The sequence below is a fragment of the Chionomys nivalis genome, chromosome X (assembly GCF_950005125.1).
Source record: "Chionomys nivalis chromosome X, mChiNiv1.1, whole genome shotgun sequence".
Classification (NCBI taxonomy): domain Eukaryota; kingdom Metazoa; phylum Chordata; class Mammalia; order Rodentia; family Cricetidae; genus Chionomys; species Chionomys nivalis.
Window position 1 is genome coordinate 74,705,972 of NC_080112.1, and position 12,257 is coordinate 74,718,228.

Here is a 12,257-nt window from a genome sequence, read left to right on the forward strand (position 1 = left end):
TTCTAACTGAAATTTTTCTGGTGCTGTGAATTGTCACAGATACATCTTTGCTGCAGATGGTCTTTGGGAGGGTTGATTCCCACTGTTTGACAACAACTGCCATAAAAAGGCTCTGTAGGATTTCACAGCACCGAGCCACGTGAGTTTCCAGATGCCATTATTTCTCAGTCCCTTTTACACATACTCCATGTAAATGTTTTCTACATTCCATCAGAGTACTGAGAGGGAGCAATATCTCCTCGAGTCCCCCCACTAGCCTTAACTCCTAGGTCAAGCTGGAATCTTGTAGTATAATTGCCAGCATTTTGAGGATTCCTGTTCCTGCTTTGGTTTTGTTACAAGGTGAGTGTATCACACATGTTTATGGCTTCAAAGGGACTATACAAAATCCTGTGTTTAATGGTCTTATGTGCAGTCAACCTACAATGTGGGCATTTTAAGGAAAGGCTAGTGTTATACAGATTCATTCCAGCTCAGCCTTGGAGTTTTCTGGAAACATAAGTTCCTACACTGGATCTTAGGCCTAGCTGGCACAGTTCACCAAACATTCAGGCTATGGGCAGTGAGATCCATGTGTCCAAATTTCCTCATATAATCCTGTAGTTCCAGGTCTCACAGATCACACTTCTCCTGAGATCCATTCCAACAAGGTGAGTATCCCAGAACTGCCTTCACTGGACATGATCCCATTCTCCCAGTCCAGATGGCTATGCACACCACATGCTCTAGACCAGCAAGGGGAGATTTCCAGTAACAAACATGGCTTCCCCTGAAAACAACACAAAACAGTTCTGAGGACCCAGGTTCTATAGGCCAGTCCAATATGATGAGACCAGGACACATGTTTGCAGGCCACCAGCACAGGGCAGGGTCTTTCCTTGGTCTCACAACATGTGCCTAGCCAGGCCAGATTTAAACCTGGTTCCTCTCATGCTCATGCATTCTCCCCTCAACAGGCTGTGTGGGGACCCACAACTCCTCCCCGATCCCCAAACATGCACAGACACATTTTCATCCTCCAAATACCCATCTGGCACTAGGTGGTCCACTGGTGCTGCACAGTTTATTTTTGAAACAGACCACTGTATATAGGCATTTATGGCCCCACTGTCACCAAATTTGACAATTTAGAATCCACTGGTTTCCTTTATTTCACAGTCAGACAATCCTCAGAGGTTGTCTGAAGATTTGCCCTCACCCATAACATTCACTTCCTCTAGGGATGCCTGTCCATGGTTCAGAAGTCTATGCAACACCAAAGCCTCCTGAGTGACCAAGATATTCAGCCACCACCGTTGTCCCCACTCTCCCAGGACAGAGACCTTGGTGAGGGCATTGGCCTTACACTTTTATTCGTGGAAAGTGTTCCAGTCAGTAATCCACCTACTTCATAAAGAACTAAAGACAGTAGGTTTCAACCCTCCTCGTGCTGCGACCCTGTAGCAAAGTTTCTCCTGTAAAATTATTTTCATTGACACATCCTAACTTCAATTTTGCTGTTGTTATAAATCTTAACAGACATATTCTAACTGAAATTTTTCTGGTGCTGTGAATTGTCACAGATACATCTTTGCTGCAGATGGTCTTTGGGAGGGTTGATTCCCACTGTTTGACAACAACTGCCATAAAAGGGCTCTGTAGGATTTCACAGCACCGATACAGGTGAGTGTCCAGGTCCCATGATTTCTCAGTCTCTGTTACACATACTCCATGTAGATGTTTTCTACATTCCATCAGAGTCCTGAGAGGGTGCCCCACTAGCCTAAACTTCTAGGCCAAGCTGGAATCTTGTAGTCTAATTGCCAGCATTTTGAGGATTCCCGTTCCTGCTTTGGCTTTATTGCAGGGTGAGTATACCACACATGTTTATGGCTTCAAAAGGACTATACAAAATCCTGTCTGTAATGTCCTTATGTGCAGTCAACCTACAATGTGGGGATTTTAAGGAAAGGCTGGAGTCACACAGACTTTATTCCAGCCCAGCATTGGAGTTTTCTGAACACATAACTTCCTACACTGGCTCATGCTCTTAGGCCTAGCTGACACAGTTCACCAGACATACAGGCTATGAGCAGTGAGATCCATGTGTCCACATTTCCTCATATAATCCCTTTATTCCAGGTCTCACAGATCATCTGACCCTGAGATTCATTCCAGGAAAATGAGGGTCCCAGAACTGCCTTCACAGGCCATGTTCCCATTCTCCCAGTATAGATGGCTATGCAAACCTTGTGCACCAGACCAGCAAGGGGAAAACTCTAGTCACAAACATGGCTTCCCCTGAACAGAACACAAAGCAGAACTGAGGACCCAGGTTCTGTAGGCCAGTCCAATATGATGAGACCAGGACACATGATTGCAGGCCACCAGCACAGGGCAGGGCCAGTCCTTGTTCTCACTATTGTGCATTAGCCAAGCCAGATTTGAACCTGGTCCCTCTCATGCTCAAGCATTCTCCCCTTAGTAGGCTTTGCGGGGACCCACAAATCATCCCCCAACCCAAAACAAGCACAGACATGTTTTAATCCTCCATTTCCCTGTCAGTCACTTGGTGGCCGACTGGTGTTGCACTGGTTTTTGAACTTGACCACTTAGTTGGGGCATTTTGGTTCTCATCCACAAATTTGAATCCTTTTGAATTACCTGGGATCTTATTGTTCCCAGTCAGACCATCTTCAGAGGTTGTCTGAAGCCTTGCCCTCACCCATGGCATCCACATACTCTAGGGATGCCTGTCTATGATCCAGAAGTCTGTGCAAAACCAACGCCACCTGAGTGACCAAGATATTCAACCATCACTGTAGTCCCCTCTCTCCCAGTACAGAGACCTTGATGAGGACATAGGCCTTACATTTTCAATTCATGGAGAGCATTCCAGCGTATAAAAGCACCTACTACATGATGTACCTAAGAGAGTGGCTTTCAACCCTCCTCATGCTGCAACCCTTTAAGAAAGTTTCTCATGTTCTGGTGACCACCAGCCACAAATTTTTTTTTAATAAAGTATTTGTATGTACGTGTGGGGTGTGACTTTTTTTTTAATATTTATTTACTTATTATGTATACAATATTCTGTCTACATGTATGTCTGAAGGCCAGAAGAGGGCACCAGACCTCATTACAGATGGTCGTGAGCCACCATGTGGTTGCTGGGAATTGAACTCAGGACCTTTGGAAGAGCAGGCAATGCTCTTAACCTCTGAGCCATCTCTCCAGCCCCATAAAATTTTCTTCATTGGGACATACTCACTGCAATTTTACAGGTGCTATGAATTCTAACAGACAAGTCCTAATTTCAATTTTGCTGGTTCTATGATTTGTACCAGACATATCTTTGCTTGAGATTGTCATTGGGAGGGTTGATTCCCACTGTTTTGACAATAATTGCCATAAGAAGCGCTCTGTATGATTTCACAGCACTGAGTCAGGTGAGTCTCCAGATCCCATGATTTCTCAGTCTCTGTTACAGATACACCATGTACATGTATTCTGCACACCAGCAGAGTCCTGAGATTGTCCATTATCCTCTCAGTCTGCCACTAGCCTAAACTCCTAGGCCGAGCTGGAATCTTGTGGTCTATATGCAGGCATTTTGAGGATTCTCGTCCTTTCTTTGGTTTTGTTATAGGGTGAGTATACCACACATGTTTGTGGTTTCAAATGGACTATGTAAAATCCTGTCCTGTAATGGCCTTATGAGCCACAGTCAACCTACAATGTGGGGATTTCAAGGAAAGGCTGCTGTCACACAGACTTCATACCAGCTCAGCCTAGGCGTTTGCTAGATACCTAACTTCCAACACTGGCTCATGCTCTTAGGCCTGGATGGCACAGTTCGCCAGGTATTCAAGCTATGAACAGTGAGATCCATGTGTCCACATCTCCTCATATAATCCCATTGTTGAAGGTCTCACAGATCACCCTTATCCTGAGATTCATTCCAGGAAGGTGAGAATCCCAGAACTTCCTTCACAGGCCATGTTCCCTTTCTTCCAGTCTAGATGGCTATGCACAGCAAGGAGAGAGCTCTAGTCACAAACATGGTTTCCCATGAACTCAACACAAAGCAGAGCTGAGGACCTAGGTTCTGCAGGCCGTTCCAATATGATAAACCAGGACATATGATTGCAGGCCACCAGCCCAGGGCAGGATCTTTCCTTCGTCTCACAACATGTGCATCAGCCAAGCCAGCTTTAAACCTGGTTCCTCTTATGCTCATGTATTCTCCCTTCTGCAGGCTGGGTGAGGACCCAAAATTCCTCCCTCATCCCAAAACCCAGACACATTTTAATCCTCCCAGTACCCGTACTTCACTAGATGACCCAGGTGGTGTTGCACAGGTATAATTTTGAAGATTTACTTACTTCTTTATTATGTATACTGAGTTGGCATCAGAGCTCATTACAGATGGTTTTGAGCCACATGTGTTTGCTAGGAACTGAACTCAGGACCTCTGGAAGAACAGGCAGTGCTCTTAACCTCTGAGCCATCTTGCCAGCCCTATTCTACAGTTTTTGAACCTTATCATTAAGTTGGGGTATTTTGGTCACCACCTTTCACAAATTTGAATCATTAAAAATAAGCTGAGATCTTTGGTTCCCAGTCAGACAGGCCTCAATCATTGTCTGAAACTTTGCTCTTCCCCATGTCATCCACATCCTCTCGGGATGCCTGTCTATGATCCAGATGCCTGTGCAACGCCAAAGCCTCCCTTGGGACACAGATAACCATCTACCACCATGACCTCACTCTCCCAGGAGAGAAAGCTTGCTGTGGGCATAGGTCATGCACTTTCCATTCAAGGAGAATGACCCAAACCCTAACCTATCTACGATTTGAAAACAATACGAGAGTTGGTTTCAACCCTCATCATGCTGCGAACATTTACAATAATTTCTCGTGTTCTGGTGAACACAAGCCATAAAATTGTTTTCATTGGGACATCCTAACTGCAGCTTTGCTGGTGTTATGAATCGCCATATAAATTGTGTTGCGTCAAATGGTGTTTGGGAGTTTGCCTCCCACAGGTTGAGAACACATCTTTAAGAAAATGTCTCCATAAGATTATAGCACGGAGCCAGGTGAAGGTCAAGATCCCATAATTTCTCATTCATTCTCTTTGACACTGAGCTGATGTAGTCTGCATACCAACACAGTCAAGAAGGGGACCAATAACAACGTGTCTGCCCAACTAACGGAAACTCATAGGTCAAGCTGGAACATTGAAGTCTACATGGTTGAATTTCATGGATTCTTGCCCACAGTCTAGATATCTTAGAATGTGACCATAGCCTACATAAATGTGGTACAAAAAGGACTGTGCAAAATCTTGTCTGGTTGCCTGTCAAAGATATGGAAGTAACCGTCCTTAAGTAGAGGGATTTCTAGCAAGTGCTGCTATCATACAGACTGTATTCCAGCTCAAGCAGAGAGTCTTTTAGTAATGGATCCTCATACACCGGCTCACACATTCAGGTCTACCGGGGAACTGTCCTCTAACATTCAAGCCATGAGCAGTGAGGGCCAAATGTCCACAGATTCTCATAGTGGTATTGGCACAGACCTCACAGTACACCCTAGTCCTGTGATTCTTTCCAGCATAGTGAGGGTCCCAGAACTGCCTTCAGAGGCCATGTTCCCATTCTCCCAGGCTAGATGGCTATGCACACCATGTGCAGTAGATGAACAAAGAAATAGCACTACTCACATACATGGCTTCCCCTGAACAAAATACAAATCAGAGCTGAGGACCCAGGTTTTGTAGGCCAGTCCAATATGATGATAACAGGACACATGATTGCAGGCCACCAGCACAGGGCAGGACCTTTCCTTGGTCTCAAAACATGTGTATCATCCAAGCCAGATTTGAACCTGGTTCCTCTCATGCTCATGCATTCTCTCCTCAGCAGGCTGTGCTGTGTCCCACAACTCATCCCTCATCCCCAAATAGGCACAGACACACTTTCATCCTCCATTTCCCTGTTCATCACTAGGTGGCCTAATGGTGTTACACAATTTTTTGAATCTGACCGCTTGGTTGAAGGATTGTTGTTCTCACACCCAAATTTTAATCAAATAGAATTACCTGGGATCATTTGGTTCCCAGTCAGACCATCCTCAGAGATTGTCAGAAAGAAGCTTTGCCCTCACACATGGCATCTACATCCTCTAGTGATGCCCGTGTATGGTCCAGAAGAATGTGTAACACCATGCCTCTTGAGTGACCAAGATATTCAACCACCACCGTTGTCACCACTTCTCCAGTATGGAGACCATGATGAGGGCATTGGCCACACACTTTCTATTCACACAGAGCGTTCCAGCCTGTATACCACCTACTACATGATGAACCAAAGACAGTGGCTTTCAACCCTCCTCATGCTGCAAACCTTTAGCAAAGTTATCAAGTTCTGGTGACCACCAGTCATAAAATTATTTTTTTTTAATTTTTTTTTCATAAAATTATTTTTATTGAGACACCCTAACTACAATTTTGCAGTTGTTATGAATCTTAACAGACATATTCTAACTGAAATTTTTCTGGTGCTGTGAATTGTCACAGATACATCTTTGCTGCAGATGGTCTTTGGGAGGGTTGATTCCCACTGTTTGACAACAACTGCCATAAAAGGGCTCTGTAGGATTTCACAGCACCGATACAGGTGAGTGTCCAGGTCCCATGATTTCTCAGTCTCTGTTACACATGCTCCATGTAGATGTTTTCTACATTCCATCAGAGTCCTGAGAGGGACCAATATCTCCTCGAGTCCCCCACTAGCCTAAACTCCTAGGCCAAGCTGGAATCTTGTAGTCTATATAGCAGCATTTTAAGGATTCTCGTCCCTGCTTTGGTTTTGTTACAGGGTGAGTATACCACACATGTTGGTGGCTTCAAAAGGACTATGCAAAGCCTGTCCTGTAACGGCCTTATGAGCCACACTAACCTACAATGTGGGGATTTCAAGGAACGGCTGCTGTCACACAGTCTTCATACCAGCTCAGCCTAGGAGTTTCCTGGATACACAACTTCCTACACTGGCTCCTGCTCTTAGGCCTGGTTGTCACAGTTCACCAGGCACTCAGGACATGAGCAGTGAGATCCAGATGTCCACATCCCCTCATATAATCCCCTAGTCGCAGTTTACACAGATCAACCTCATTCTGAGATCCACTTCATCAAATTGAGGATCCCAGAACTGTCTAAACAGGCCATGTTACTATTCTTCCAGTCTGGATGGCTATGCACACCATGTTCACTCGACCAGCAAGGAGAGAGCACTAGTCACAAACATGGCTTCCCCTGAACACAACACAAAACAGAGCTGAGGACCCAGGTTCAGTAGGCCAGTCCAATATGATGAGACCAGGACACATGATTGCAGGTCACCAGCACAGGGCATGGCCTTTCCTTGGTCTCACAACATGTGCATCAGCCAAGCCAGATTTAAACCTGGTTCCTCTCATGCTCATGCATTCTCCCCTCAGCAGGCTGGGTGCAGACCCAAAATTCCTCCCTCATCCCCAAACCCAGACACATTTTCATCCTTTACATACCCACCCTTCACTATGTGGTCCAGGTGGTATTGTACAGATTTTGAACCTTACCACTGAGTTGGGGTGTTTTGGGTCCCACCATTCACAAATTTGAATCTGTTAGAACCAGCCGGGACCCTTCAGTCCTCAGTCAGTCCAGCCTCAGACATTGTCTGAAGCTTTGACCTTACTAATGGAATCCCCATCGTCTAGGGATGCCTGCCTATGGTCCAGAAGTCTGTCCAACACCAAATCGTCCTTTGTGACCCAGATAACCATCCACAACCATTGACCTCACTCTCTCAGGACAGAGGTCTTGCTGTGGGCATAGGCCTTACACTTTCCATTCAAGGAGAGTGACCCAGACTCTATCATATCTACGATTTGAAAACCATAGGACAGTGGGTTTCAACGCTCCTCATGCTGCGACCATTTAGCAAAATTTCTCGTGTTCTGGTGAACACTGATGGTAAAATTGCATTCATTGGGAGATCCTAACTGCAATTTTCCTGGTGTTATGATTCGCCATATAAATTTCATTACTTCAGGTGGTCTTTAGGAGGGTTGCTTCCCACTGCCTGAGAACACCTTCCCTAAGAAAATGTCTCTATAGGATTTCACAACACCAAGCCAGGTGAGAGTCCAGATCCCATGATATCTGCGTCATTCTTTTTGACACTGAGCTGATGGAATCTGCACACCAACACAGTAAAAAGAGGGACCAATAACCCAGAGATTATGCGACTACCTAAAACTCCCAGGCCAAACTGGAATATTGAAGCCTGCATGGCTACATCTCGTGGATTTTTGCCCCTGGTCTGGACTCCTTAGAATGTGACCATACCCCACATGTATGAGGCAGCAAAAGGACTGTGCAAAATTCTGACTGGGTGATTGTCAAATATAATGGAGTCACCGTCCTTAAGTAGAGGGATTTCTAGCAAGTGCTGCTGTCATACAGATTGCATTCCAGCTCAACCATAGAGTCTTCTAGTAATGGATCCTCCTACACTGGCTTAAACCTTTAGGTCTACCTGGGACTGTTCTCAAACATCCAAGCCATGAGCAGTGAGGGCCACATGACCACAGCTTCTCATAGTGGTTTTGGCACAGATCTCACAGTACACCCTAGTCCTGTGATCCTTTCCAGCAAAGTGAAGATCCCAGAACTGCCTTCAGAGGCCATGTTTCCATTCTCTCAGTCTAGATGGCTATGAACACCGTGTACACTAGAAGAGCAAGGGGAGAGAACTAGTCACAAACATGGCTTCCCCTGAACACAACACAAAGCAGAGCTGAGGACCCAGGTTCTGTAGGCCAGTCCAGTATGAAGAGCCCAGGACACACGATATCAGGCCACCAGCACAGGGCAGGGCATTTATTGGTCTCAAAACATGTGTATCAGCCAAGCCAGATTTGAACCTGGTTCCTCTCATGCTCATGCAGTCTCTCCTCAGCAGGCTGTGCTGTGTCCCACAACTCATCCCTCATCCCAAAATAGGCACAGTCATATTTTCATCCTCCATTTCCCTGTCAATCATTAGGTGGCCCAATGGTGTTGCACAATTTTTTGAACCTGACTACATTGTTAGTCAATTTTGTTCTCAACGTCAAATTTTAATCCTATAGAATTACCTGTGATCATTTGGTTCTCAGTCAGACCATCCTCAGGGATTGTCAGAAGCTTAACCCTCACGCATGGCATCCACATCCTCTAGGGATGCCCGTGTATGGTCCAGAAGAATGTGTAACACTATGCCTCTTGAGTGACCAAATATTCAACCACCACCGTTGTCACCACTTCTCCAGTACGGAGACCATGATGAGGGCATTGGCCACACACTTTCTATTCACACAGAGCGCTCCAGCCTGTATACCACCTACTACATGATGTACCAAAGACAGTGGCTTTCAACCCTCCTCATGCAGCAAACCTTTAGCAAAGTTACCATGTTCTGGTGACCACCAGTCATAAAATTATTTTCATTCAGACACCCTCACTACAATTTTGCAGTTGTTATGAATCTTAACAGACATATTCTAACTGAAATTTTTCTGGTGCTGTGAATTGTCACAGATACATCTTTGCTGCAGATGGTCTTTGGGAGGGTTGATTCCCACTGTTTGACAACAACTGCCATAAAAGGGCTCTGTAGGATTTCACAGCACCGATACAGGTGAGTGTCCAGGTCCCATGATTTCTCAGTCTCTGTTACACATGCTCCATGTAGATGTTTTCTACATTCCATCAGAGTCCTGAGAGGGACCAATATCTCCTCGAGTCCCCCACTAGCCTAAACTCCTAGGCCAAGCTGGAATCTTGTAGTCTATATAGCAGCATTTTAAGGATTCTCGTCCCTGCTTTGGTTTTGTTACAGGGTGAGTATACCACACATGTTGGTGGCTTCAAAAGGACTATGCAAAGCCTGTCCTGTAACGGCCTTATTAGCCACAGTAACCTACAATGTGGGGATTTCAAGGAACGGCTGCTGTCACACAGTCTTCATACCAGCTCAGCCTAGGAGTTTCCTGGATACACAACTTCCTACACTGGCTCCTGCTCTTAGGCCTGGTTGTCACAGTTCACCAGGCACTCAGGACATGAGCAGTGAGATCCAGATGTCCACATCCCCTCATATAATCCCCTAGTCGCAGTTTTCAAAGATCACCCTCATTCTGAGATCCACTTCATCAAATTGAGGATCCCAGAACTGTCTAATCAGGCCATGTTACTGTTCTTCCAGTCTGAATAGCCATGCACACCATGTTCACTAGACCAGCAAGTGGAGAGCACTAGTCACAAACATGCTTCCCCTGAACACAACACAAAACAGAGCTGAGGACCCAGGTTCAGTAGGCCAGTCCAATATGATGAGACCAGGACACATGATTGCAGGCCACCAGCACAGGGCACGGCCTTTCCTTGGTCTCACAACATGTGCATCAGCCAAGCCAGTTTTAAACCTGGTTCCTCTCATGCTCATGCATTTTCCCCTCAGCAGGCTGGGTGCAGACCCAAAATTTCTCCCTCATCCCCAAACCCAGACACATTTTCATCCTCTACATACCCACCCTTCACTATGTGGTCCAGGTGGTATTGTACAGATTTTGAACCTTATCACTGAGTTGGGGTGTTTTGGGTCCCACCATTCACAAATTTGAATCTGTTAGAACCAGCCGGGACCCTTCAGTTCTCAGTCAGTCCAGCCTTGGACATTTTCTGAAGCTTTGACCTTACTAATGGAATCCCCATCGTCTAGGGATGCCTGCCTATGGTCCAGAAGTCTGTCCAACACCAAATCGTCCTTTGTGACCCAGATAACCATCCACAACCATTGACCTCACTCTCTCAGGACAGAGGTCTTGCTGTGGGCATAGGCCTTACACTTTCCATTCAAGGAGAGTGACCCAGACTCTATCATATCTATGATTTGAAAACCATAGGACAGTGGGTTTCAACGCTCCTCATGCTGCGACCATTTAGCAAAATTTCTCGTGTTCTGGTGAACACTGATGGTAAAATTGCATTCATTGGGAGATCCTAACTGCAATTTTCCTGGTGTTATGATTCGCCATATAAATTTCATTACTTCAGGTGGTCTTTAGGAGGGTTGCTTCCCACTGCCTGAGAACACCTTCCCTAAGAAAATGTCTCTATAGGATTTCACAACACCAAGCCAGGTGAGAGTCCAGATCCCATGATATCTGCGTCATTCTTTTTGACACTGAGCTGATGGAATCTGCACACCAACACAGTAAAAAGAGGGACCAATAACCCAGAGATTATGCGACTACCTAAAACTCCCAGGCCAAACTGGAATATTGAAGCCTGCATGGCTACATCTCGTGGATTTTTGCCCCTGGTCTGGACTCCTTAGAATGTGACCATACCCCACATGTATGAGGCAGCAAAAGGACTGTGCAAAATTCTGACTGGGTGATTGTCAAATATAATGGAGTCACCGTCCTTAAGTAGAGGGATTTCTAGCAAGTGCTGCTGTCATACAGATTGCATTCCAGCTCAACCATAGAGTCTTCTAGTAATGGATCCTCCTACACTGGCTTAAACCTTTAGGTCTACCTGGGACTGTTCTCAAACATCCAAGCCATGAGCAGTGAGGGCCACATGACCACAGCTTCTCATAGTGGTTTTGGCACAGATCTCACAGTACACCCTAGTCCTGTGATCCTTTCCAGCAAAGTGAAGATCCCAGAACTGCCTTCAGAGGCCATGTTCCCATTCTCTCAGTCTAGATGGCTATGAACACCGTGTGCACTAGAAGAGCAAGGGGAGAGAACTAGTCACAAACATGGCTTCCCCTGAACACAACACAAAGCAGAGCTGAGGACCCAGGTTCTGTAGGCCAGTCCAGTATAAAGAGCCCAGGACACACGATATCAGGCCACCAGCACAGGGCAGGGCATTTATTGGTCTCAAAACATGTGTATCAGCCAAGCCAGATTTGAACCTGGTTCCTCTCATGCTCATGCATTCTCTCTTCAGCAGGCTGTGCTGTGTCCCACAACTCATCCGTCAATCCAAAATAGGCACAGTCATATTTTCATCCTCCATTTCCCTGTCCATCACTATGTGGTCCAGCTGGAATTGCACATGTTTTTGAACCTGACCACTTTGTTGGGGGATTTTTGTTCTCACCCCCAAATTTTAATCATATAGAACTACCTGGGATTCTTTCGTTCCCAGTCAGACCATCCTCAGAGAT

The 12,257-nt window shown here is 45.7% G+C and overlaps 1 long non-coding RNA gene across 2 annotated transcripts in view; it reads right to left on the bottom strand.

The window, feature by feature from the left end:
• Positions 1-12,257, bottom strand: part of LOC130867281 (uncharacterized) — a 99,582-nt gene that overhangs the window by 22,932 nt on the left and 64,393 nt on the right. The window lies entirely within an intron of this gene.